The sequence below is a fragment of the Leucopleurus acutus genome (assembly GCF_964270905.1).
Source record: "Leucopleurus acutus genome assembly, chromosome: 17".
NCBI classification, from domain to species: Eukaryota; Metazoa; Chordata; class Mammalia; order Artiodactyla; family Delphinidae; genus Leucopleurus; species Leucopleurus acutus.
The window spans coordinates 29,346,774-29,373,243 of record NC_139159.1 but is presented as its reverse complement, the minus strand read 5'-3'; the positions used below and the strand labels follow the sequence as shown (position 1 = coordinate 29,373,243).

The following is a 26,470-nucleotide window of genomic DNA, read 5'->3' as shown; positions in this document are numbered from 1 at the left end:
AAAGATCTGATCCATTTTGCATACTATGCATAGCATTAAAGACTGGAAAAGACAGAGAAATATCATCATATATCTATCTGCCTGGATCAATTAATAAACATACTGACTGCCTAGTCTGTAAAGTGGGTATGGCAAGGACACAAAAATGGTACAAGACAAAGCCCCCGTTTCCATACGGGTACTCTAGTTTTAAAGATGATATTAATACACAGGTAACATCTCAGTAACAAGACAGGATGGTACATACCAGTTGCTAAAGAAGTTTAGTCCAATGAATGTAGAACTTGAAAGGTTAGAAAGCCTCCATTTAGACAACAGCACAAAATTTAAAATTCAGTGAGTGTGGCAAAGATAAAGACAGATGAACAAAGCCTCCCTCTCCCTAAAATATCCAAGATTCAACAACTCTAAAGCAGAAAATAAGTATTTCATAAAATCATAAACTAGGGACTTCCCTGGTGGTCCAGTGGTTAAGAGTCCACCTTCCAATGCAGGGGACGTGGGTTTGATCCCTGGTCGGGGAACTAAGATCCCACATGCTACGGGGCAACTAAGCCCGCATGCCACAACTACTGAGCCCGCCCACTCTAGAGCCCGTGTGCCACAACTAGCGAGCCCCCACGCTCTGCAGCCCGCGTGCCACAACTAGAGAGAAGCCCACGCACTGCAACAAAGAGCCTGCTCACCATAATGAAGATCCCGCGTGCCTCAACTAAGACCCAACGTAGCCAAAAAAAAATAAAAGTACCAAAAACTTACCCCTTGAAAAAAAATAAACTATAAAATAGGGGATTTAATTTTAAACAATAAAAGAATATTACTTCTATATAGAGATCATTTATAAAAATATACTGTTGATCATTTCAATGAATTTATAGAACAGGACAGTAAACAACTCATCCTGATTTGCACAGGACCATCTAGGTTTTGAGTTCTGCTTCTTGGGAACCTCTCATTTCTGGGCACGCTGAGATCTTTTACTAAGGGTAACCTTAGTAAACAATGTAATGGCTCTAACTGCATAGACAGCTTTTTGGATGTATCTCAAGGGTATTTTTCTAGTGGAATCCTGTTATAATAAAGCATAATTCTGTTAGACTTTACAATTTCTGTATGACCTAAATATTCAGAAATGAAAAATCAATTTTATAGGGACTACTCATCATTAGGCCTCAATTTCACAACCCTGGGGACTACATGTAGGGAGAAGGGAAGAGGAAGGAGCAAAAACTTTCTCAATACCCAATGCCTTTAAACTTCAGAATTGTTTACTTTTACCAAACTCTCCAAATAATCACCACTCTGGTATCCTACGGATTTGAAGACACTTCCAACTTCCTGCGTAGCCTCCAAACACTGAGTCCAACTGTTCTTCCTCACCTCATGCAGTCACCCTCACTCCAGTCTCCGCTTCTGTGCCAATACTGTATCTTGCGCACTTCCATTCCACTGACTAGCAGGGATGACCCCACGCTGGACTGGCAGGCGCTACTCTGCTCGGCATCTCCGAGCAGTTATCTCCAGCACTGCGCTCTCTCTTCAGATTCTGTCTGCCTTCAGTCCCCCCAGCTCTCCTCTGTCCTAGTAGCACCTAGTGGCGATACCATCCCTAGTTTATGCCTGCACAGCACTTCACAGTTCCAAATTTTCACATTCCCATCTCAAGGAAGTAGGCTAAGGACAACCATTTCAAATTTTAATACTGTAACATTAACATTATTTTTAATTCCTACTCTATCTCCCATGGGGCTTTTCTTACCAGGATCTCTCAACCACTGTGCCTTTTCCTCTACCTTCAAATAAACTTGGTGTTAAGGTCTCAATACATACTTTTAATTGTTTGGGATAGAAGCTAGGTGATTTCTTAAAAAGTTTACTTGTCCACACTGACCTCTCTGTATAAACGTCACTGATTAATCCTCTTAATACAAAACCTAGGAATTTTACCCTCCTGATAATTTACAAGTGCCACTGGGTGAAAAGGAATAACACTTTAAAACTGTGCCATTCCAGTGACTTGAAGAGCACTTGCATTACCTACCAGACAAAGGACAAATGAAGACAGGCATCCACAGGTACTTTTTATCCTCCAACTACAGTCTGGGTGTTTATTTTCATGTGAAAATGCCTATCTAGGGCTTCCCTGGTGGCACAGTGGTTGAGAGTCCGCCTGCCGATGCAGGGGGCACGGGTTCGTGCCCCAGTCCAGGAAGATCCCACATGCCGCGGAGCGGCTGGGCCCATGAGCCATGGCCGCTGAGCCTGCGCATCCGGAGCCTGTGCTCTGCAATGGGAGAGGCCACAACAGTGAGAGGCCCGCGTACAGCAAAAAAAAAAAAAAAAAATGATATGAAAAATGCCTATCTAATCATAGGATCTAATAACCACAACTTTCTCTCTTCCATCTTTCTGCACTTTCAGTAAATTTCAAAGTTCCTTTTAGTGCACAATATATGTCAGTTTATGGGAAGAACACAGGAAGTATTTTTTATGAGGAAAATGTATTTATCTTCAAAATGCCAAATTTCCTAAGTCAGTATTAATATCCAACTCTTATTATTTATCCCCACCCAGTTTCGGATTTTCAACCAGAGGAGGTAAATAAATATATGAATTTTCCCCAAGCCTTCTGGTTCCCTTTTCAATCATCTTCCAATTTTTACCTGTACTTTTCCAGCAACACAAATCTAGGCCTCTTTCCTTGACTTTTCTTTTTCAGCTGTATCTCATATCTCCCCTTTCGCAAGTTCATTCTCTTCCTAGTCTTTACCTATCTCACTTTCTTGTGTCCGATGAGTTTATAATCAATCGTATTATTTTATTTTTAAGTGTTATTCCTCTCAAACAATTACATGGAAAGTCTGCTTTATAGTTAACTTGTCTCAAAATTTGCCTCTCATTAATGTATGTATCTGGGCTTCCCTGGTGGTGCAGTGGTTGAGAATCTGCCTGCCAATGCAGGGGACACGGGTTCGAGCCCTGGTCTGGAAAGATCCCACATGCTGCGGAGCAACTAGGCCCGTGAGCCACAACTACTGAGCCTGCGCGTCTGCAGCCTGTGCTCCACAACAAGAGAGGCCACGATAGTGAGAGGCCCGCGCATCGCAATAAAGAGTGGCTGGCCCCCGCTCGCCACAACTAGATAAAGCCCTCGCACAGAAATGAAGACCTAACACAGCCAAAAATAAATAAATTAATTAAATAATTTTAAAATATATATATATGTATCTGCTGCCACCTCAAGCTAATAAGCAAAATAATTTTACACTGAAATGCATCATACACATCACAATTTTAATTTTTTAAGCACTAAATCTTGATCCATCTATAGATTTCCTTTTAACTGCCAATTTTAACCATTTCCAAACTATGTGACCACCTTGCTCTCAAAATTGTTCTGTGTAATCAATCTGCTCTTAAACTATCAGTTACATAATTAAAACAAATTTCTTTTCCTTTCTCAAATCTACAAACATTTGTATTGTTACTGCATGCCCCTTGCTGTAACAGTCAAAAGCCTTGCTGAATTTAACCTTATGCCTCCTCAAATTATCATGGCACACACCCTTATACCCGCTGCCCATTAATTCCCTGCAATTTATTTCCTAGTTTATTTCCTGTAATTTATTTATTCACTAAAAATTCACATCCAATAGCTGGTCAAACTACTTACTCAGTTCTCTTCCTCATTCTCGTAAATTCTAACCAAGGTAATTCTTGATTCTGGGTACTTTAAATTCTATCTACTTCTTTGCCTTAAAACAGCTTTCCATCACAGTAAGGCTCCAGTCACAGCACAAAACACAATCAGAGCAACTTAACTTGCTCTGATTTTCATATCAAGGTGTTTGCCCCCAATTAATAATAGTTACAATTACCTACCCAAAGCAAAACTAACAACCACCCTTTCAAATAAAACGTGTTTCATGTGAACTTCAAGCCAGCAAAATTTACAAGGTCTTCTTGTCCATACAGAATGCAAATTCCTTCCCAGAAAAGCAATAAATAATTAATAATAGACTTTGGACAGAGGACTGGAGGCTAAGCTAGCAGTAACTACAACATACCAAAGTAAAGGCCAGTCCGGAGATCAAATATCAAAGATACTTCTATTCTGAGCTGACAGAAGTACTGGTTTTTGCTCTTTTCCAAGTCAGAGGTTGGCAGATTTAAAAAAATTACATTTACTGCAAAGTTAATATAAAACTCTCAATATCTAGTAATGTTAGAAATTACAAGAAACCCAAGTCAGATCCTGCCAACAAGTAAGCTTTTGCTTATAGAAGATCTGCAGCCTGGCTGACAGGTGGGGTGGGGGTAGAAACAAATAATTGAAAAGAAGAAACCATCATGTGCCAGAGTCCAGTGTGAATCTGGATTTGAACTTCTGCTCCCACATTTACTAAGAGGCAGCATAACAGTGGTTGAGAGAGTAAATTCTGCAGCCAGACTGCCTGGGTTCACATCCCAGTTCCACTACTGGCAAGCTCCTTTACCCCACAGTGCCTCAGGTGTTTTTGGTTTGGTTGTTGCTTTTTTTCTAATTTTATTTATTTTTTGGCTGCGTTGGGTCTTCATTGCCGCGCATGGGCTTTCTCTAGTTGGGCGAGCAGGGGGTTACTCTTCGTTGCAGACCACGGGCTCTAGGTGCATGGGCTTCCATAGTTGCAGTACACAGGCTCAGTAGTTGTGGTGCACACGGGCTTAGTTGCTCCGTGGCATGTGGGATCTTCCTGGACCAGGGCTCGAACCCGTGTCCCCTGCATCGGCAGGCGGATTCTTAAGCACTGTGCCACCAGGGAAGTCCCAGTGCCTCAGTTTTTATATCTATAAAACGACAAAGACGGGCTTCCCTGGTGTCACAGTGGTTGAGAGTCCGCCTACCGATGCAGGGGACACGGGTTCATGCCCGGGTCCAGAAGATCCCACATGCCGCAGAGTGGCTGGGCCCGTGAGCCGTGGCCACTAAGCCTGTGCATCCAGAGCCTGTGCTCCACAATGGGAGAGGCCACAACAGTGAGAGGCCCCCGTATCGCAAAAAAAAAAAAAAAAAAAGACAAAGACAACAGTACCTACCTCACAGAGTTATTAAGAGAATTAAATGAGTTAATACTGACAAATCGCTAAGAAAACTCCCTGGCACACAAATGCTTAATAAATAAATTGACATGACCTTGGACAAGTAACTTAACCTCTCTCAGCAGCAGATGTCTTAGAAGAAATTAGTATCATATAAGCAGTTTGTGAATTATAAAGTGCTATATAAATGCTAAATTATTAAGAATATAACATGAAAAAACAATATTAAATATGATAATGAAAAATAAAGCATTTATAGAAAAAAACAGTCTTACTATATTGCAATTTTATCAGCTAATTTTTCTGAATACGGAGGTTACTTAGAAACCTAACACTTCAACCTTCTGAGACACTCATGCCATCTACCTTATTTTAAATAATTTCTGATGGAGATTCTTATAAAAATATACTACATAACCCTGTCCTAGTATAAGTCTCTGAAAATGAAGTATACCCTCCTACTTTCCAAAGTGACCGACTACCTACACAACTTTCACCTCCTAAGATATACTCCCTCCCCACATTTATACCCTCTTCTTTTGGGCACCAAACAGACTTGGGGTTTGTGTATTATTAAAAAACAACAAGACGACAAAACGAGAAATTAAAAAAAAGGGAAGGGAAGGGAAGGGAAGGGGAGGGGAGGGGAGGGGAGGGGAGAGAAAGAAAGAAAGAAAAGCCAACCTTCTTTTTCACCTCCTACTCACTCCTCCACCCATGCAATTTAGTTGCCGCCTCACCTCTCTACTGAAATTATCTGCCCTCCTCTTCCATGACCAAACAGTGGCCACCTCATACCCATTCTCTCCTGGACCTCTCTGCACCACCAGACAAGGATTCACTCAATAAACAGACTGGGCCTCCATGCACTCCCTATGAAATCCTGACTCAAGCCTCTAATCTTTCCAGTAAAAGAGAATCAATTTACCATGGGGCAAAAAAGAGCTGATCAATAAACAAAGTAGATAACAGGCACTTCTTTTAACACTTTTTCTGATTTAAGTCATTCAGCATATATATCTACTAGGCATGTTTTCAGGTAGTGTGTTAAACACAAGGAATACAAAAATGATCTAAGATATGCTCTTTGCCCTCAGTGAGTCTATAATTTAGCAGTGGAAACAGCCAAGGAAATCAGCAGCTTCAAGCTCACTGACAGGGCCATGCAGAGAATACTGCCGTAGTACAGAAAAGGAGCATCTAAATCAGATTTTGTGGGACAGGTGAAGAGGTGTCAGGAAAGGCTTCTGAGAGATGGTAACAGTTGACAATTTGTGGAGGACTCCTGCATAGGCGCTGTAAACATGAGAGGAAAGAAGTGCGATCGAGACCTTCTGTGCTCAGAGAAGTGAGACCACCAATATGGGCAGCAAAAACACAAGTAGTTCTTGCTCAGGGAAGCATGTGGAGAGCAAGCTGCAAGAGATGAAAGCTTAAAGCAGAAGGAAGCTGCACCATGAGGAGCACTAAGAAAGCCACAGAGAGACAATGCATGTTCAGCAGGGAAGGAACACACTTACATTTCGGAAAAACTGCTGTAACAGTGTCCTGAGGGTAGCCTGAAAGTGGGCTAGGCTGGAAATGGCCTGAGATAGAGGAAGAAGCAGAGATATTAAGGACCAGAACCTATAACTGGTGGACTAGTCAGATGCAGGGATAAAAGCAAGGGAGAGGGCTTCCCTGGTGGCGCAGTGGTTGAGAGTCCGCCTGCCGATGCAGGAGACGCGGGTTCGTGCCCCGGTCTGGGAGGATCCCACGTGCCGCGGAGCAGCTGGGCCCGTGAGCCATGGCCGCTGAGCCTGTGCGTCCGGAGCCTGTGCTCCGCAACCGGAGAGGCCACAACAGTGAGAGGCCCGCGTACCGCAAAAAAAAAAAAAAAAAAAGCAAGGGAGAGTACTTCTCAACATCCCCAACACAACCCTCTTCTCCAAGCTTCGTAAATGCTCATCTAAACTACAGGCACATGGTCTCCCTGCTCCCACACCACATCCATCCTCTACCAGTGGTCGGAGTGGGCTTTCCAAAACAGTACGCGCCACAAAAACTGTTTCACACCCAATATTCTCTCCTTTTAACTACAATAAATCCAAACTCATACATGGCCCCACGTGACCTGCTGCCCCTACATTTCCTACCTCTCTCCTCCCCTCTTTTCTCTCTCACTGGCATTACTGCCATCCCTAACCTGAATACCTTGTGCTGCTGAGAAACCTGTTTTCACTCTCCATCTGACAGTCCCTTGGCTACCTTCTCAGCCTTAGGGCTCCACTCAAGTATGACCCGTTCAGAAAGAATCTCTAGTCAGCCCAGGCACAGCCAAAGCCTCACTCCTTCAACTCTACCACCTCACCCTATTTTATCATTCTCAATGATTTACGTTCAGTTATCTTAACCTCTTACTTCTGTCTCCAACCCCACGCCGACCTCCAAGGGCAGCGACTCCATCTTATTTATTCCCAGAACCCAGGCTAAAGCCTGGCCGAGGGAAGGCCCCCCAAAAGTATTACTGACTGACTGAAACAGACCTCAGAAAATAGATACTGGAGGTAAACGTAAGCAGAGTTCAAAAGTGAACTGCAAGAGTGAACTGAAGCCACCTGCTGCGACAGGTGGTCTTTCATCCAGAAAAGGCCTATTGCATACAATTAGCAGGGAAGAGCAGTACTGAAAGGCTGAACTGTAGAGGAGAACCATGCACAGGGTTGAAGAAAACTTCAAGAAAGAATTTCAAGGAAAAGAAGAGTGGCTAGGCCCACCAAGCACCCCAGTAGGATCAGTAAAAAGAGAAAACTGTTTACTGGACTGTATGGATGTTACCAGGCCTTTAGCAAGAGCAATTTTAATGGAGTGGTAGGGGCCCAGAGGCCAGAGGCTTCAGAAGTAAATGAACAGCCAGAAACCTCTGTTCAGATGTATGATTGTATAGGAAAAGAGATATAGCCTTAAAGGGAGGCGTACATAGGTTTGTTTTTGAAGACAGAAGAGACCTTGAACATGCTTTCAGGCAGCAAGCAGCTGACGTCACAGAAAAGACAATGATTACTACGACAAGATCTCTGAGAAGTCAGGATTGGTTGAGATTTAATGCAGAGGTACAGACAGTTCTTACACTGAGACTAGAAAGAGAAAAGAATGAGTGAAAGTGCAGATATCTCTGACATTGTCTGGGAAGAAAGGTAAGGAGGTTTTACCTGCCAATTCCTTTGGTGAAGGAGGCATTGGGAATACAATGGTCAATAAACATAGACCAAATTCCCTGTTTCAACAGGGATGTGGTAGGTAAGGAATTCAAGGCAGACAGAGCAGAGACTTGGGCCCAGGTCAGCAGTAGCAGCACCAATCCCCACAGATGTGTGATTTTTTTTTTTCCAACTCATCTTTATGGTTCACGTTTAGAAGCAAAGATATGTTAGAGCTGTTTAGAACATAGGATCCAGAAGAGAAAAAGGCATACTCTAGCTACTATCAAACTACTTCCAGTTATTCAGATGCATTACGTACACACACACTCTCTGCCACCTTCGTTCATTAAAATTCAGCTAGAGAAAATAAAATAACTGGTATTCTCCAAAAAAGCTCTTTACCCAAAGCTCACTAATGACACATATTTCTAATCCACTACCAGTTTTCCTCAACCTGGCTGCATGTCAGAATTACCTGGGGACTCCACCAGGGGCCCCAAGTGATTCTCACATACACATCTAGGCACCCATGACTTCCTACATGTTATTCCCACTGCTCATCTACCTAATTTCTAATCATCCCTAAAGATTCAGCTCAAGCAAACATAGCACTATAACCACGTTATTTCTTTATCTCCCCCATTACACCAGAAATTTCTTTATTACTACTCATCTTTATAATTCCAGCCCCTAGCCCACTGCTCAGCCCTTACTATATACTTAAAAAATGTGTTAAATGAAGATTCACAATCAATAAAACATTTAACCTGTAGAAATGGTTAGAGTAGTTATGTTAAAAAAAATGTAGCTATATAGCACACAACTAAAACTTTAAAATATTATAAAGAAAATCCTATACAGGTGGGATAAACCATCTATACCCTCTCCCATCTTTGCTTTTATAATTCTGAGCACCAAGTCCATGTCCACCTTACCAATGTGATTTTATCTCCACGGCCCACAGTAAAGGCTCAATACAAAAATGTCCAATACAAAAGTAAAGGATAAGTATTACCTAAAATGTTCATTTGACTTATTAAATACTCAAATGTCCAACAGTATATATACAAGAGAAAAGCTCATTAAACTTGGACACTTTCTGTCCCTAACTAAATATTCAAAATAATTCAGAAGTCTTAAATTAATCCCCAAATTATACATCAATTGGACTCTCAAAGTCTGGGGGAAAGACGGCTACTTAGAACACGGTACAGATTTTCCCAATAGGAATGTTATAAATGGTGGTGAGATACCAAGACCAAGGCACAAAAGCCTACCAAACCCATTAAGAGCCAGACCACTGGTACTGTCCACAGAGGTGTTTCAGACCTTCCACAAATACATATTTGTGTGCATATGCAAAAATGAAAGCAAAATTCCAAAATAAATAGTTGACACTGAGAAAAAGTACCAAAAGCACTTTGCATGGTGCCTAATACACGGTAAATATGAGTATTTGCCATAAGTTATAGCTGTTTTCTCCCAGAATCCCTGATTTCAAACTTCTGTGTTCATCAAAATAGCTTTATTTTTCTCACTGCATGCTAGACTATAAATTCCAAGCATGCAGGACAAATCCTGGCCATTGGCCATTGTATCTACCATGTCTCCCCCAAAGCCTGGCACACAGGAGTGTTTAATACTATTTAGATGATTATATTTGGATACTTGTTGTCAACGATTTGAATCTTAAAAACAACTAAGTAAACACAGGCTTAAAACCAAATAGCCTCATTTAGTTTTTAGGTGCTCTTTTAAATGAACTACGGTACTTCTCAAATTGTTTTTTTTTTTTTCTTTTAAAACTACCATCAAGATGAAGGAAAAAAGTGTAAAAATTCAGGTAGAAAATATTCCTCCAAGAGTCACCAGCTTGGAAAACACTGCTCTAGATTAACAGTCTCACTAAATGGCTGAATGAGACAGGGCATCTAAACTTCTCTGGGCCTTGGTAATCTTATTGATTAAGAAATGGAGGACAGAACATATTGATATTTTCTAGCTTAGAACTGCTTGACTATAAACATTGCATATTTCATGAAAACGTGAGAGTAACAACCATCCACAATCTTTGCATCAACCTAACTCACAACTGTTTCCAGTTTTGTACCATTATTTTCCTCCAATACAGATTTTTTTTTTACAAAATTGAAATCCTAGTGTACAAATCATTTTATTTTCTAACTCCCACCTCCCATTTACAGTAAGAACTGCTGAATACAAATTTGATTGAGCCCTTGGCCAACATCAGAGAACAATTTAATTTACGCTTGTAGTTTTTACAACATACCTTTGGCAACAATATTCTAGAAGGCCACAAGATGGTGATGTTGCTCCATAAAATGCACCTTTTAAAAATATAATCGAATAACTTATACCAACTTTCCAAAAAATGAAATTAATAGTTTTCCTCCACTTCAAGTAAAGGATATAAAAAAATGCTTGTACTCTATTTAATAGAAAACATTAATGAGGAAGAATATATATTCATCAAATTTAACAGCAACTGCTCTAATTTTCAAGCTAAACAGTTATGGTCCTTAAAAACAAAACAAAAACACAGGACTCTGGCACTATCGCTGTGTCTTTTATCACAGGAATCTTTCCTTCCCTCTCTGCTCCATCCCCTTCCTTCCTCAGGTCATAAAAAAAAAAAAGTTACATTTTCACTTATTCATTGACTTTTTCATAATTATTCTTAATTTAGAGAGATAATTCCTATTTCCCTGTTTTAAAAGAATTGATACTAAAATGTATTTCCATCAACAAAAGTAAACTATAGCAAAATGAAAATGAAATCATTTCTTTTCTAATTTGCTATAATTTCTCAATTTCTTATAATGTACAATATTATGTTTATAATGGCAAATTACCAAAGCTTTTCACGCAGAAAATGTTTGCAGTTGGTCATTTTCCCCATACCTTAGCAAGTATCAGTAGAAGGCAGGTTTCCCATTCCTGTGGTGCTTATATAATGTCAATTAAAAAGAAAAACCAAATAACAGCATCTTAAAACTTGAGCTCCAGACCTACAGAATCAACTTAAGTTAACATGTAAAAAGAGCTGCGTAAATACTCCCTAAGCAGAAGAATAAGATGACAGAGTGTAACTACCTGGGACTGGCAGCACTTACGTGTGGTGCCTAAGTGACACAGAAACATGGCCAATCTTAAACCTGGAATCTGAATCAGGTCTCTGACTCCAAAAATAGTAAAAATCACAGTGACCATTTATTAGGCTCCCATTATTTGCCAAAAAAAAACTATCTCTAATGTTATCAATCACCCTTCAGAGTCATTATTTCTACTAACAGGTAAGAAAAATGAGGTTTCAGGAATGTAAGTAAATTGCCCAAGGTCACAAAACTGGTGAAAGTCAGGATTTTGAATCCAGATCTCCTGGGCTCAAAGCCAATGCTCTTTTCACTACGTTTGCGCTACAAACACAGAATATAAAAAAGAAACGCTGAGCTAAACCCAAACCTTAAAATAAGCAGTTTGCTGTACCAATCTGATGTTCCTATTCTTTTATCACTTAAGCAACTTCAGAGTAGGGTGGTTTTGTGGGGCTTGTAAGCTAGGTCATTGAAAACGTTTTTCCTGAAGGTTGAGAAAGTAATCTAAAACAGCGAATGTGTAAAAGCATAAACACACTAACAATGAAGAAGGTAGGCTGCTCAGGCTGTGTTTAATAAATCATTTCCATGTATTCTGGGAAAAACATCCAGGGCAACATAACATTCTCACTCTGCAAAGATCAAATTTCATGTAATTACATCATGTAACATCTCATATTTCAAAATGACACAAACATTTCCATAAATAACCTGTCATTTGTTTCAAAGTGTGGTATTTAATAATATAATACGTGCTTACCAGACTTTTTTCCTTCAAATCCAAAAATTTTAAAGGTTTGGTATTCTTCAAATACACAGTATTTGCTACATCTCATGAAGGAGCAGAAAGCACAGAGTCATTAATTAGAGCTGAAGATGAGGCTGAGAGCTGATTACAAGACTCACTGAGGGACACAAAGCTTCTTAATGTCAGGCCAAACCTGGGTCTGCTGACAAGGCCAGCACTCTTTTCTACACTGCACTGGTCACTAGGATAGCATGACCCAAAGTTACATTCGCCTCAAAACATGTTCTGACTGTTTCTAAATATATTAAGGCTTCTAATTTTCCAGCATTTAAGTAGCCATGGAGATTTGCTAACTCTTCAACTCCAAAGTGCCAATCCCTAGTGTGAGAAGAGCATGTTGGGTAATGTAAGAGAGTTGAACAAACCTAGGTCCAAACTTCAATTTTACTATTCAGGTGTATTTAACCTCTCTGAGTCTGTTTTCTTACTGAGCAATGAAAATACCAACTCCGTTTTGTGAAGGGGAAAAGAAGTGTTAACATTAACTCTAGGAAATCAGAACTGTTTCTAGAATGGAATATAGAAAGTGCCCAATAACTGATAACTTCCTAACACCCTCCCATCACCGCCACCACCCCAGTCACACTCTCAATTAATCTGAGAAGCTCCAACATTTTTCTACCATACTTCCACAACAATACAGAGGACAGCAGGTTAAGAAGCACTTCCATCACATGCCCATGCTGCAAAGTGATACAAAGCGAACTTCCACATCCACAGTAAGAATCAGATGAAAATCACATTTAGGATTAAAGACCTAAATGTAAGGCCAGACACTATAAAACTCTTAGAAGAAAACATAGGCAGAACACTCTATGCCATAAATCACAGCAAGATCCTTTTTGACCCACCTCCTAGAGAAATGGAAATAAAAACATAAATAAACAAATGGGACGTAATGAAACTTAAATCTTTTGCACAGCAAAGGAAACCATAAACAAGATGAAAAGACAACCCTCAGAATGGGAGAAAATATTTGCAAATGAAACAACTGACAAAGGATTAATCTCCAAAATTTACAAGCAGCTCATGCAGCTCAGTATCAAAAAAACAACCCAATCCAAAAATGAGCAGAAGACCTAAATAGACATTTCTCCAGAGACGATATACAGACTGCCAACAAACACATGAAAGGATGCTCAACATCACTAATCATTAGAGAAATGCATATCAAAACTACAATGATGTATCACCTCACACCAGTCAGAATGGCCATCATCAAAAAATCTACAAATAATAAATGCTGGAGAGGGTGTGGAGAAAAGGGAACCCTCTTGCACTGTTGCTGGGAATGTAAATTGATCCGGCCACTATGGAGAACAGTATGGAGGTTCCTTAAAAAACTAAAAATAGAACTACCATATGACCCAGCAATCCCACTCCTGGGCATATACTCTGAGAAAACCATAATTCAAAAAGAGTCATGTACCACAATGTTCACTGCAGCACTATTTACAATAGTCAGAACATGGAAGCAACCTAAGTGTCCATCAACACATGAGTGGATAAAGAAGATGTGGCACATGTATACAATGGAATATTACTCAGCCATAAAAAGAAACAAAATTGAGTTATCTGTAGTGAGGTGGATGGACCTAGAGACTGTCATACAGAGTGAAGTAAGTCAGAAAGAGAAAAATAAATACCATATGCTAACACATATATATGGAATCTAAAAAAAAAAAAAAAGGTTCTGAAGAACCTAGGGGCAGGATAGGAATAAAGACGTAGAATAGAGAATGCATTTGAGGACATGGGGTGGGGAGGAGGAAGCTGGGGCGAAGTGAGAGTAGCATTGACATATATACACTACCAAATGTAAAACAGATAGCTAGTGGGAAGCAGCTGGATGGCACGGGGAGATCAGCTCAGTGCTTTGTGACCACCTAGAGGGGTGTGATAGGGAGGGTGAAAGGAAGGTGCAAGAGGGGGGTGATATGAGGATATATGTGTACATATAGCTGATTCACTTTGTTATAAAGCAGAAACTAACACACCACTGTAAAGCAATTATACTCCAATAAAGATGTTAAAAAAAATTACATTTTAACACTTGAGAGGAGTATAGTACTGCTAAATTCTTTGTTGTAAATACACAATTTCAAGATATTTTAAAGCTACTCCAGTAACAGAACACAATATTAATTTACTATTTACAAATACTCTTCCTAAGCATTTTAAAGCAGGCTGCTAAGTATGAACTTTCAGATATCCCCATTCTTAGAGGAAAATATTAGAATCCAAAATACACAGAAACTTTCCAAAATGAGATAATCAGTTAAACAGCTAAGACTTTATTCCTAGAATGTAATTCTTCTCAAGTTTAAAACACAGGGACACAATCCACAAATCCAAAACTCCAAAAACTATACAAACTTAAAGCTCCTTCTTAACTCATACGGTGACAAAAATTGAACTGACCTGAACTCATTTGGCAGCAGCATCTGAACAGATGTGTGACTATTTATTGTCCTTATTTATCCATAATTAAACAATTGCCAAGCAAAGTACAGAGTGCTGCCCTAAGACTTCATTGGGGTTTTATGTAACACAAAATGTAGAGTATATTACGTTTCTAAAATTTTAAAAAAGAATTATTTCTGTAACACATCTGACACCAAAAACAAGGTCTTATAAACCCATCCTAGTGACTATTTACTCAATACTAAGTGTTAGGTTTAAGCCGTGCAATAAATCTATGAATAGGTATTATTATTACCACTTTACATGTGAATATCCACTTTACATATGATAAAACTAGGGCTTAATCTAAGGTTACCTTTACCAAGATCACTTAGCCAATAAGTAAGTGCCAGAAATCAAGTCTAGGCTTGTCTTACTTGAAGGCCTAAGCTCTTAAACAGCTAATAGTTCACAGGAAAATTAAATCACAAAGAAAGTTTTAAAACAAATTATAATTACCAAACGTTTTAATGTAGAACAATGAAATTCCTGAGTATGATGTATACTTTCCATTCTGGGTATTCATACCTAAACATCAACATCATATTTCACAGCTCGAAGGACAAAAGGAGATGAGTTTATTGTTGCTTTTCTTCCCAAAGAACTGGCCACAGTCAGGGAAAACAAACAAAAACAACAGGCTCCTCAAACAAATGCCAACTAATCCTTTCTACTCAAATTTAGAAAGAATCATGGGTTTAGCATGGTTTGTTTTTTTTTACCACAGAATGTACTAACACAATAAAAACAAGGCTGATACAAACATAGGTTAAGTTTTTCCAAGTACAGCCCCAATTTAAAGATCTGCCGTTCCAATGACAGATATGATCACAGGACTGAGGGTTAAAGTGACGTAGATGCAGGCTGTCACTACCACTGTCCTAAGCAAAAGTTAGAGAAAATAAGCTTCAAGGTTTTGTTTTTTTTCTTCTGGATTGATCGATCTAAAATTTAAACCTTCTCTTACGACTTTCTTCTCAAATCAATATCCTTATTCTAAGCAATGGCTTTTCCCCACAAGAGACAGATCATGGTCCCCATCCAACCAAATTAGACACACTTCAATCAAAATCTCAATTTCTGAGTAGCTTATCTTAACTAAGTGAAAAGCGTAAGATTATCAGATAAATAATCCAATATCTAATTTGTTTCAGCTAAAGCGTTTTTTAAAAAGAAACATCTTCACTCATAAAAATGTATTTTGTAGAAGTATAGGGTAATTTTTTGAACAAGGAGTCCTGATGGGTACCTCTTGCAGGGTTACTTCTCTTGCCTACTTCTTACTGTAATCACCAACTATCAGGTTTCTATAGTTTGGATCAAGTCCTTGGCAATTATCTTAAGCCTCTTTAAATATCTGAAAGGTTCAGATGTTAAGCTCCCTTTGTATTTACATTATACATGTGTATTTACTGAACAGTGTAGCTTAAAAAATGGTCTCAGAGAACACCAGAACCCCAAATTACCAATTCAGTTTATACCAGCAGTTCTCAAACTAATGTGTATAAAATCATCTGAGGTATTTACTAAAAATGAAGACTCCTGAACTCCACTATCAAGGACCATACCATAGATCTTGAAGAGTACTCAAGAATCTACACATTTAACCAATATCCCAGATGACCATGATGCAGGGACTGCACTTTGACAAATACTTATCTACCCTGTATTTCATCCAATGACGGTGTCAACAATTTCTTGTTCCCAGACTGTTCGGCCAAACCATCACCAGCTGATAACTGCAGCCATGTTGAGTCAGTATCTTTCTCAGAGACATTCTTAACCTTTCCGCAACCTAGTTTTTAAGCTAAGAGGTGAGATTTGATATGCAGCTCTGCTCATGCCAAACTAAACTACAACTGTCCTTGAGAAATGAGTGGCTCACAGAAAACTGGACTACTTGTTTGAATTTTCAACTTGTTAATAATAATGAACTAAGAGCAATAAAAATGATTTAAGGGCTGTTCATGTCCAAGGGATCCCATTTTCTGCTTTAAAACATTCTTTCAATGAATCCTTACAAAAATCCAGTACAGAAGATATTCTTTACCTTTTACAGAAGAGAAACTGAGGCAACACTGCTATTAAGCACCACTGACAGAAGTCAGCTGTGCCTGGCTTTAAAGCTACAGCTCTTGACCCACATGCAGGAACGTCTTTAATTCTTAAACTTTAAGAGCAGAACGATGTAGTTTATTTACTTCTAAGATAAAGTATGCCCTAATTTATACACAGCAAGTTCATTTGACTAATTCTCCTCCCCATGCTAACTAAACACAAAGAGCAGTTCATCTTGGCAAGTTGGAGCTAAGGTTTAACAGGAATATCCCACGTCAAGTCAGGACTCAAGTCAGTTTGCTTCTACTCATCCTATATAGTCCTAAATATGGGTATACTAAACAGCTATCAAAAGATCGTGTTTTCCTTAGTTAAAAAGGTATCACACCTACAATTCTGTTAATGCTAGTACATTTTTAAACCACTCCTGTAATTTAGGGCAGGGAGGAGAGCCATGAAGAAACACCTTAAGGTAACTCTATCTACACCTTTCTTTGTGCCCTAGCCTCTCCTATATATATAAATAATGTTTCTCAGTACACTCAATCACCAAGTCCTGCCCACAACAGCCAACATACTACTATATTCAGAAATCTGCAAAGAGTTTTGCACTAGGAGGCAGGGGCCCATCTTTTAATCTATTCAAAATTCAAAAATGCTCCAAATCTACACCTAAATTCTTTAAATGTAATATACTGATTCATTATTCCACTCAAAAGCTATAATGTAATAACAACAAAACACACATTTTCTTCATGCCACAGTTAGCCATAACATTATTCAGCATATAACTTGCACTAAAAAAAAGATACTACTGAGATAAAGTGATAATGAGATAACGATAAGGTGAGAAAACACCAGCTAGCAATCAATTAACCTACCTGTTCCTGGGAAGGATGAGCATTGCCTCATTCCTTACATTTCGCTAAGCAGACAGGATTTCCATTCCAGTCTCCACAAGGAAAGAATATTTTCTCCACTATAATGACTCTTTCCCAAGGAACGGTGGCTTATCCCAAACTTTCCCAGACACTGCAAACAGAAAATACTATTTGTGAGGCACCAGTTTGCCCAAGGCTAGTTAAGGCCAGAGTGAACCGTTTCAGAGCAGCCTGGGCTCTGGGTCCTGCACTTTCTTGCCCTCAAGTACGGCAAGTCAATCCTGCCCCATTATGGTAGCATACTGGGTCAAACCCCAGAGACCCAAATCTTTCTCCTCTTCTCTACCCCAGGAGTGCTGACTATTCCTATTTGTGTAATAAGCCAAACATGCTATCATTTGCACTTTAGATTCAGCTTTCCCTCTGACAGGCCTAGACTCAAAGTACTAAAAGTACCAGGCAGCTCAAGTCTCAGCTTCCAAAACAGTTCTTCCAGAAGCCCCATTTTGGGGTAATACAGCTGTGTGGTGTAATCCCGGGATTCACATTATTTGTCTAGTCCCTTTCCCTTGAATCTGGGCTGGACCCATGACTTGCTTTAACCAACAGAATGTGGCAGAAATGAGGCTATGCTGGTTCCAAGCCTATGTCTTAAGAAGGCCTGGTTGCCTCTGTTTTTGCACTCCTGGAAGACCTAAGCCACCATGTAAGGCCAGCAATCCTTCTGGAAAGGCCACATGGAGAGAAGTGGCCTTGAGACAAGACTATGTGGTAAAAGAGAAAGAGTAAGAGAAAGAGAGAAAGAAAGAGAGAGAAGACTAGCATGCAGCTGAAAGCCAGCTATTAAAGTGACCACCCGCAAAACCAGCAGAACTGCCCAAATGAGCCCAGCCCAGGAAAGCAAACCTGTGAGCCAAAAACAAAACAAAACAAAAAGCCAAAAATCCTGGTTGTTTTAAGTCACTTAGTTTCAGGTTTTTTTGTCACACAGCAATAAATAACCAAAACAATGCTCACCTGGTTCCTTGTCTTTTTGCCTAATTTGTTCAAAATCCAGGAAAAAAGGAGGGGTGTAATGACAGGCAGCAGGGACACCACGATGGGTTATGAACAAATGATTTAAGGAACATCAAGACAGATGCTGGTCTTTCTTATACCTTAGGAACTATATGACAAATAGTTTTACAAAACGTACTCCAAAAAAAGTCATTTAAACATATGAATTTAAAATGTATACTAAGAGCTTTTTAAGGTAAATTTCTTTTTAAATGATAAAGCTTTTTATGTACCGGTAAAAACCACGGAATATCATGATATGTACTTTTGAAAATCAGATCCTGATTGCTCCAAAAATACAAATTTTCATAGACAAAACTTTTATAAACGAACAAACTCCATCTGTAAAAACACCTGAATTAAAAATCAACAAATTTTCAAAAGGGTATTAATCCCTACATTTCACCAATGTACTTTTTCATACAAGAAATCACCTTTTGCTTTTTCCTTGATAATAGGAGGATAACTGTGATAAATACTTAAAATTTTCAAATTTACCTACCGATAGCCACTACAATGAGGTTACCATTTTCACACAAAGGAGGAAATAAACAAGCTCAGATCTACATGATAAAAAAGTTTAACACAGATTCCAAACAGGTAAATTCAAACTTCTCACACAGAGCCTTCAGTTAAATTCCCATTTTAGATGAAGAGTTGGTGGGAAAAGAATACTGACTCAGGAACAAAAAAAATAGGTTTTAGCTCTAATTCTAATTTTGGCCACTTGCTAGCCATATACCCTGGAAATTTTACATTTTTTAATTTCTTTGAGCTCCAGTGTCTTCATCTAAAAAGGAATTATCTCCTTACACACCTACTGATCAATTTTCATGAGAATCAAATGATGACATATATGCAACCATGCTGAAAAAGTGTAATATACTGTAATATATAAAATATGATATTCTTCTTAACGCCAGCAAAGTAAAAAATCATCTATGTATATGTGCTTTTTGTTAGACATTTTCTCTCCACTATGTATTAGTAACTGGTTACTTCAAAAACCACTATTAAGGCTAATTTATTGCCTTCCACTGCTTGTTATAAGTACATCACATTTTTACAGAAAGAGTAAAAAAGATCCTAGCCTTTCTAATAATTACAGAATCAAACTTTCTCGGGCTATAACAGATACTATGTAATAACCTGCTCTGGTTCCCTACCAGGAAGACAATCCTATAGATGCAGAAAAGTCAACTGTTTACTAATCAAATTATGCTTTAACCATAATTAGTTTTCAGAGGATTAATCTCGCAGCAGCTTGTAGTGTGAACTGAAGTAGAGGGAACCTGGAGGTAGAACGACTTCTTTCTTCATTGCTGTGGTCATAGGTGTGAGGGTCTGAACTCTGGAGGCAGTAATAGGAATTGAGGAAGGAATAGAGGAAGGAAGGACAATAGACAGAATTTGATGATGAAAGAGAAAATGAAGAAAGTAAAAATAACTGAGATTCTGGTCCAGGTTGATTGGGAGAATAGTGGTACATTTTGAGCAACATCAATTGGAATTTTTATCTTCAGCGTATGTGTGGTACTTTACAGCGGTAGTTCTCAGCCTTCCTCTGTAATAATTTAACCAGAGTTAGCTACTTAATCCAATGAAAAAATTCACTGACTAGGTCTCTGCACTTCATTATTCTGTAATAAGTTTTACTTTTTACTTGATAAAGCGTTCCTGAATGAAGAAGTAGTTTCAGGGAATACCTGAACAGAGAAGATAAAAGTTCTTAAAGTTTCTTATTTCACTTACTTCCCCTCCAGCCCCACCTCTCCAATCCAAACTGAGATACAAAGGAAATAAATGAGAACATGACTGTTCTGATATTTCTATCTGCTCTCCATACACCCAATTCATCCCTCAGCCTCACCAGTTCTCCTGCACATGGAAAACAAGAAAGGTACAGACAGTCCAATAAAAATCTAAAACCCAAGAATCACAAAATGTTAAGAACTGAAAGGAACCTCCCAGGATCATCTAGTCCCTACTGATGAGGTCACTTAAAGGCAGTGACTACATCCAATTGATGGTAAATCTGTTGCACATGTCTCCATACAAGAAAACCATCACTGTCAATCAACTCCCGATTCTACTTTACCCACTTGCTAACTGAAATGCTTGGGACAAATCATTTAACCTCTTGCACTAGTCTGTTCTGTAATAGAATAGCAAATAAGATAAGTTAGTCAAAATTCTCTGTAAGCTGTAAACCACAACACAAGTCTAAGGAGATATTGTCTCTAGGTGTACATACAATATGTCTCTACAGCAGAGGTTCTTATTGGTAAATGGAAGCATTTGAAGGTTCAATAGTTTTAAAAGGCTCCCAGTAATTCTAAGCACTGCTTCAACCCATTGGGTTCCATGGATGAGATTTAGGTGGTCCAGAGACTCCCCTAAAATTATATCCACAAAGCACAGGTGCATATGGAAATTTTCCAGGCCAGCAGGTTTCTTTAGTTTCACCAAAGAGTTACTAATCCCCCAGAGGCTGAGAACTACTGCTGTAAAGTGCCACACATACACTGAAGATAAAGCTTCCACTTGATGTTGCTCAAAATGTACCACTATTCTCCCAATCAACCTGGACCAGAATCTCAGTTATTTTTACTTTCTTCATTTTCTCTCTCATCATCAAATTCTGTCTATTGTCCTTCCTTCCTCCATTCCTTCCTCAATTCCTATTACTGCCTCCAGAGTTCAGACCCTCACACCTGTGACCACAGCAATGAAGAAAGAAGTCGTTCTACCTCCAGGTTCCCTCTACTTCAATTCACACTACAAGCTGCTGCCAGATTAATCCTATGAAAACAAAGGTTTAATCGTTTCATTCCCAACTCAAAAATCATCTGTATAACCCTCATCGCCTACTAAATCCAAGGTCATAAGCCCAGCACCAAAAGCAATCCATAAACTGGCCAAATTTTTACTTTATGCTTTACCACCCATTATACTGGTACAAATACGTCATATTCCATCCAAACATACTTGCCTCTCCCTAAATGTATGAACTCTGTGCTCTCTTAGTCCCTTCTCTCTGCCTGGATTACCTTTCCCAGCCTATCTAAAGTCTATAGTCATACTTCAACCCAAAGATTTCAAAAACCAGAAGCTCTGTGAAATAACCCCCCATGAGATGTGAGCCCTACATCCTCTGAATGTGAATTCAGTATGAAACGTAACTATGTCTTAAAAGACAAATGAGGCATTTGTGTATAGTCTTACCTGCCTAACTAGTCTGTGAGGGCAGAAACTGTTATCACCCGCATCTTTATATTCCCCCAAATCCATCGCAGTCATGCAGTAGATGCTTAATAATTGTGTAAGGCAGTAGAAGAAATTTCAGCCTTCGCGGGGTAAGCAGATTACTATCTCTTGAAGCAGAGACCTTACATGCAACATCCTCTATCATACCAGGCTTCCAAAAACATAACCTTTAGTTACTGCTTTTCAAAGCCCTTATGTTATAGGTCATATAACTGCATTTGAAGGGAAGAACTATTTGAAAGTGTTAATAAGCCACTTCAGAAAGATCTGTTCCCCCACGTACTTTACACTTCTCAATTTGAAGAGCTTCCAATACTTGGCCACTAAGTATTCAATTTTAAAAATATTAACCATTTATGAAAAGTGATAATTTCAGCCACCGATAATTATCTATTTTATGAGTAAAAACAAGTCACATAAATAAAAGAATGCTTTTCTTCTTTAAAAGGTCCATTTCGCTTGCATAATACATACAGAGACTTAACTAGACAGGTAAAGTGGGTTTATACATAAGCATGAACTCTTGCAGAAACCTGCATACAACTGTACACCAGGTATTTCAGGCAAAAGAAACCAAAGAGGGGGAAGATAACTCTGGACGTTATTCTTTTACACTATTATTACCAACAACATTTTAAGGCAGTAACTCACATTTTGCACACTAACTACACAAAAAGATAAAAACCAATCAAACAGAAAAAGAAAGCCACATCAAGCCCCTGGAAAATATTTTATCCTGGAAGAGTAAAAATGTCAAAATAACAGATACTTCTCTTCTTTGGTAATGAAGGTTTCATATAACCGCGGGAGCAAAGGGGGCTCAACTCCGTATTGATGGAGCAAAGAAAGGGCTGTGCACAAGAGTAATCATTTAAAGCCTGTAAATGCAACGGGTAAAGTACAAAATTTTTTAAATGTCTAAAGGATGAAAGGAGAAGGTCCAAGTCACAGATTAGATAAGGACTAGCGAAAACTGCAAGGTCACTGGGATCTACCAGGTCACAAAGGTGGAGGTGGGGGTTGTGTTGGGCGGGGGGTAGGGGGGGCGGCTGCAGAGTCAGTGAAGAACCAGGAGTGATAAAAACACGTCAGAAAAAGACGTTCTAAGGCGGGGAGTCCTTGGTTTGGGACGGTGGGACTGCGGGGAAAGTCAGGGCACTGGGAGTAAGTCCATATATTAGGGTTTTCTTGGAGAGGTGTTAGAGAAAGGAAGGAAGGTTGAAAGAAGGGAAGGAAGCTTGAGAACTGCGGCTGCCGAGTCACGGAAACACTTTTCTCCGCTCCAGTATCATTAGCTCAGGCCTGTGCCAGGGCCAACTCGGGGCAGGACCCGTGACCCCACCCCAGAAAACTCCCAGCCCCCGGGCTGGAGTCGGCAGCCAGGGCGGCGCGGACGGCCCCCGACTGCCCTCGGAGGGTCCCGCCCCGCGGCGGACCGTGCCGGGCTCAGGGCACCGCCGCAGAGGCTCCCGGCCCGCGCCCCCGGAGCCCCCGCCCCGCCCGCGACCCCAGCCCCTAGTCCAGCGCCGCGGCGTCCTTACCCGGCGCGAAGCCGTCGGCTCCCGGCGGCCCGGCGGCCACGGCAGCGGCGCCTCCTCCACCGGCGGGCGCCCTCACCCTTCCGTGCCCAAGATCGCCATCTCGCAGCAGGCGCGGCGGCGACAGCCACCCAGGCGTCGGCCCCGGCAGCCCAGGCCGCCTGCAGCCACTCGGAACCCGCTTGCCGCGCTCGCCGACACCCGACCCTCCCCCCACCCCCACCCCGGCCACGCGCCACCTCCGGCCGACCCCACGCCTCCCTCCTCGGGAGCGCGCCGCGCCCGGAGCGCGCGCCTCCCTGCCGGCTCGACCCCGCGTTCAGCGACGCGGCCTCCCAGAGCCTCCAACTCCGGACCCGGAATCCGGTTTCCCGCGAGCATGCGCAGCGAGGGAGACCCGAGGATGCCTTTGGAAGACTCCGCTTCTCCGGGTCTTCGGAGCGGTCGAGCGAGGGGGAGAGCCAGCCAATGGGAGGGAGGGGGCGAGGCCTGAACCTGTGGAAGGGGAGGAGACGTCGCCGAGATTTGGGGAGAGGCTTGAGTAAGTCTTGGTGGTTGCTGCTGACTTGACTTTCCGGTTCGCGGCCAGACCCGCTCATGACTTTCAGTAAGGTCCTTGAGGCACTGGCGTTCTTTTCTTGAACGCTTTACGGCAAAAGGAGGCTGTTAATAAATACTCCTTGACCTAGCTGAGTGTTTGACTTACAACCCATTGCAAGAGTAAATAATTGCATTTAGCAGATGGTCATACCAGAAGAGTTCCAGTCCACTTTTACTGGTAACCAAAACGTTCACTACCCCAACCCCACAAGAGTACAATGATAGAACTAATACTGAGCAAGTGCATGTGTCTGTGCAATTAATGAATACAGCAGTTCCATAAAGAAGGGCCTATTATCCCCATTTATACAAATGAGTCAATTAGCCTGGAGAAGAGCTCTTGGTTCTGTGCCTTGCTTTTAGAACCAAGGCCACCCTGCAAATAGAAATCAGTAACGACCACGTTACTCATCATATGACCTGTTCCTCTACTTCAGAGAGATAAAAAAGGTCATCCAGCATGGATTTCTACAGTTTTTGCCAGATGCTTCACCCAAACCCCACAAATTACCTACACCCACACCCAAGCTTACTAGTTTTCCTCTATCTCAGGCTGGCTGTCCCTGCTCCCCTCCAACCAAAACTCTCCACTGACTGCTCCCTCCTGTAAGGCCCTCCCTGGCATATCTTTAACCTCATCCTTTCTGTTGAGTACAACTCTTCCGCATAATCATGTTTAAGACTTTTCTGTATGAAACTTTCCCTTGCCTTTAAACCTCTTTCTAGTTCTCTCTCTTCTTCCGTCATAACTAAATCTTTGAAAGAATTGTGTACCAAGAACATTGGCATTCGTGAGTATTTGTAGGATTCAATAAATATCTCTTGACTGAATAAATGCAAATGCACATTCTCTTCCTCTCCACTCCATCAGTTTCTACCCTCTGACTTCCTACCTGGGTCTGATGCATACTGTATCCACAATGATTATTCTAAAACATACATCTGAGCCCATCACTCCACTGCTTAAAATCTTTCATTGGCTCATCAGAGCTTTCAAGACAAAAGTTAACATGGTCTTCAAGGCTTCTTTCATGCTCACATGCTCTGTCTCTCCTGTTATGACAAACTCTTCAGAGTTCCTGATTGTGTTCACTATCTCTACTTTGAAGGGTACTGTTTCCTCTAACCTTTCCCTCACCTTTTTGCTTGTCCAGCTCCTTTAAAAATAAATTCAAGAACATGCTCCCAAGTGCACTCTCAGACATAACCTATGCATACCCAGCAGAGGTCTGCACTCCATCTGCAGAGTGCACACATGCCTCCTCCCACTTCCCACTCTACTTCCAGCTCTCCCAAGTCCTCAGTTTCTGCCTCAGGTGAGCTCCATTCAGCAGTTCCTTGTACTCACCGAGGCCCTTACGTTGACAGCAAACATTGGACCAGCCTTTCATTATTAAATATTTCTTTGGTGTTCAAATGAACACTATTACAAATATCTTTTCATCCATCATTGCCCATGTCCTTACTTACTGCCTTAATTTACATCCTTAAAAGTAATCGAAAGTGTGAACAATTTTAGCCCTCTTGAAACATATTGGCAAGTTACCTTCCAGGAAGAACTTAGGCCTAGGTTCACACTGCCTGGGATAAAAACCCAGCTCTGCCACCTGGGGCCAGATTCCTATTTTCATGGATCCTAGATTCTTTTACTTTGTGGATCTCTTCTTCCATAAAATAATATTTAAAATTATATTTATAACTGAATTTTTATAAAGACAACATACTGATATTGTACATTAAAACATTTTCTTTGACCTAAGCATTCATTTTTTTCTTTCTGATTTTAAAAGAAATTAAAACATTTTATGGGCCTCTAAAAGTATGGTGAGCCTGAGGTGCTGTGCCTATCATGGCAGCTGGGTAAGTCAACACTTCTGCCACCTATGAGCTATGAGGTTTGGCCAAAGTCCTTAATCTGTGCCTCAACCAGAAAATAGGTATAATGCTACCATATGATGTTGTCATTAAAAGAAAATGAGTTGCTACAAATAAAATACCTAGAACTATGTGGCACATGATCAATAAATTACTGATATTATAATTGTCATTCTCAATTGTCCCACAGCACTATATGAGAATATGTGATTGTCCTTCTTCACTGTGCCAAAATCATCATGGTATATTCTCATCTTGGTATATTCTCATCACAGGGCAAATATGGTATCTCATTGTTTGTCCATTGTCCATTTTCTTGCTAGGATATTCACAAAAAGTCGCTTTATACAATGTAGATATTGATCCAAAATAAAATTATTAGTCTTTTCCATTTTTGTTTTCTTCTATTATTTTTTGCTTTGCAACTTCATTGCCATCCTGAGATCATGTTATTTATCTGCCTTTACTTTTTTCTACATGTTTGATAATTTTGCTTTATCCATTAAATAATTTAATCCTTTCAGATTTATTTTGGTGTGATGATCTA

General features: G+C 40.3%; 1 protein-coding gene across 1 annotated transcript in view; it reads right to left on the bottom strand.

The window, feature by feature from the left end:
• WWP1 (WW domain containing E3 ubiquitin protein ligase 1) overlaps positions 1–23,478 on the bottom strand; it is a 119,256-nt gene extending 95,778 nt beyond the window's left edge. Inside the window, exon 1 of the mRNA XM_082858556.1 lies at positions 23,452–23,478. The gene's annotated coding sequence lies outside the window, so the exon portion shown is untranslated. The remainder of the gene's footprint in view (positions 1–23,451) is intronic.
• Between the last annotated feature and the right edge of the window lie 2,992 nt (positions 23,479–26,470).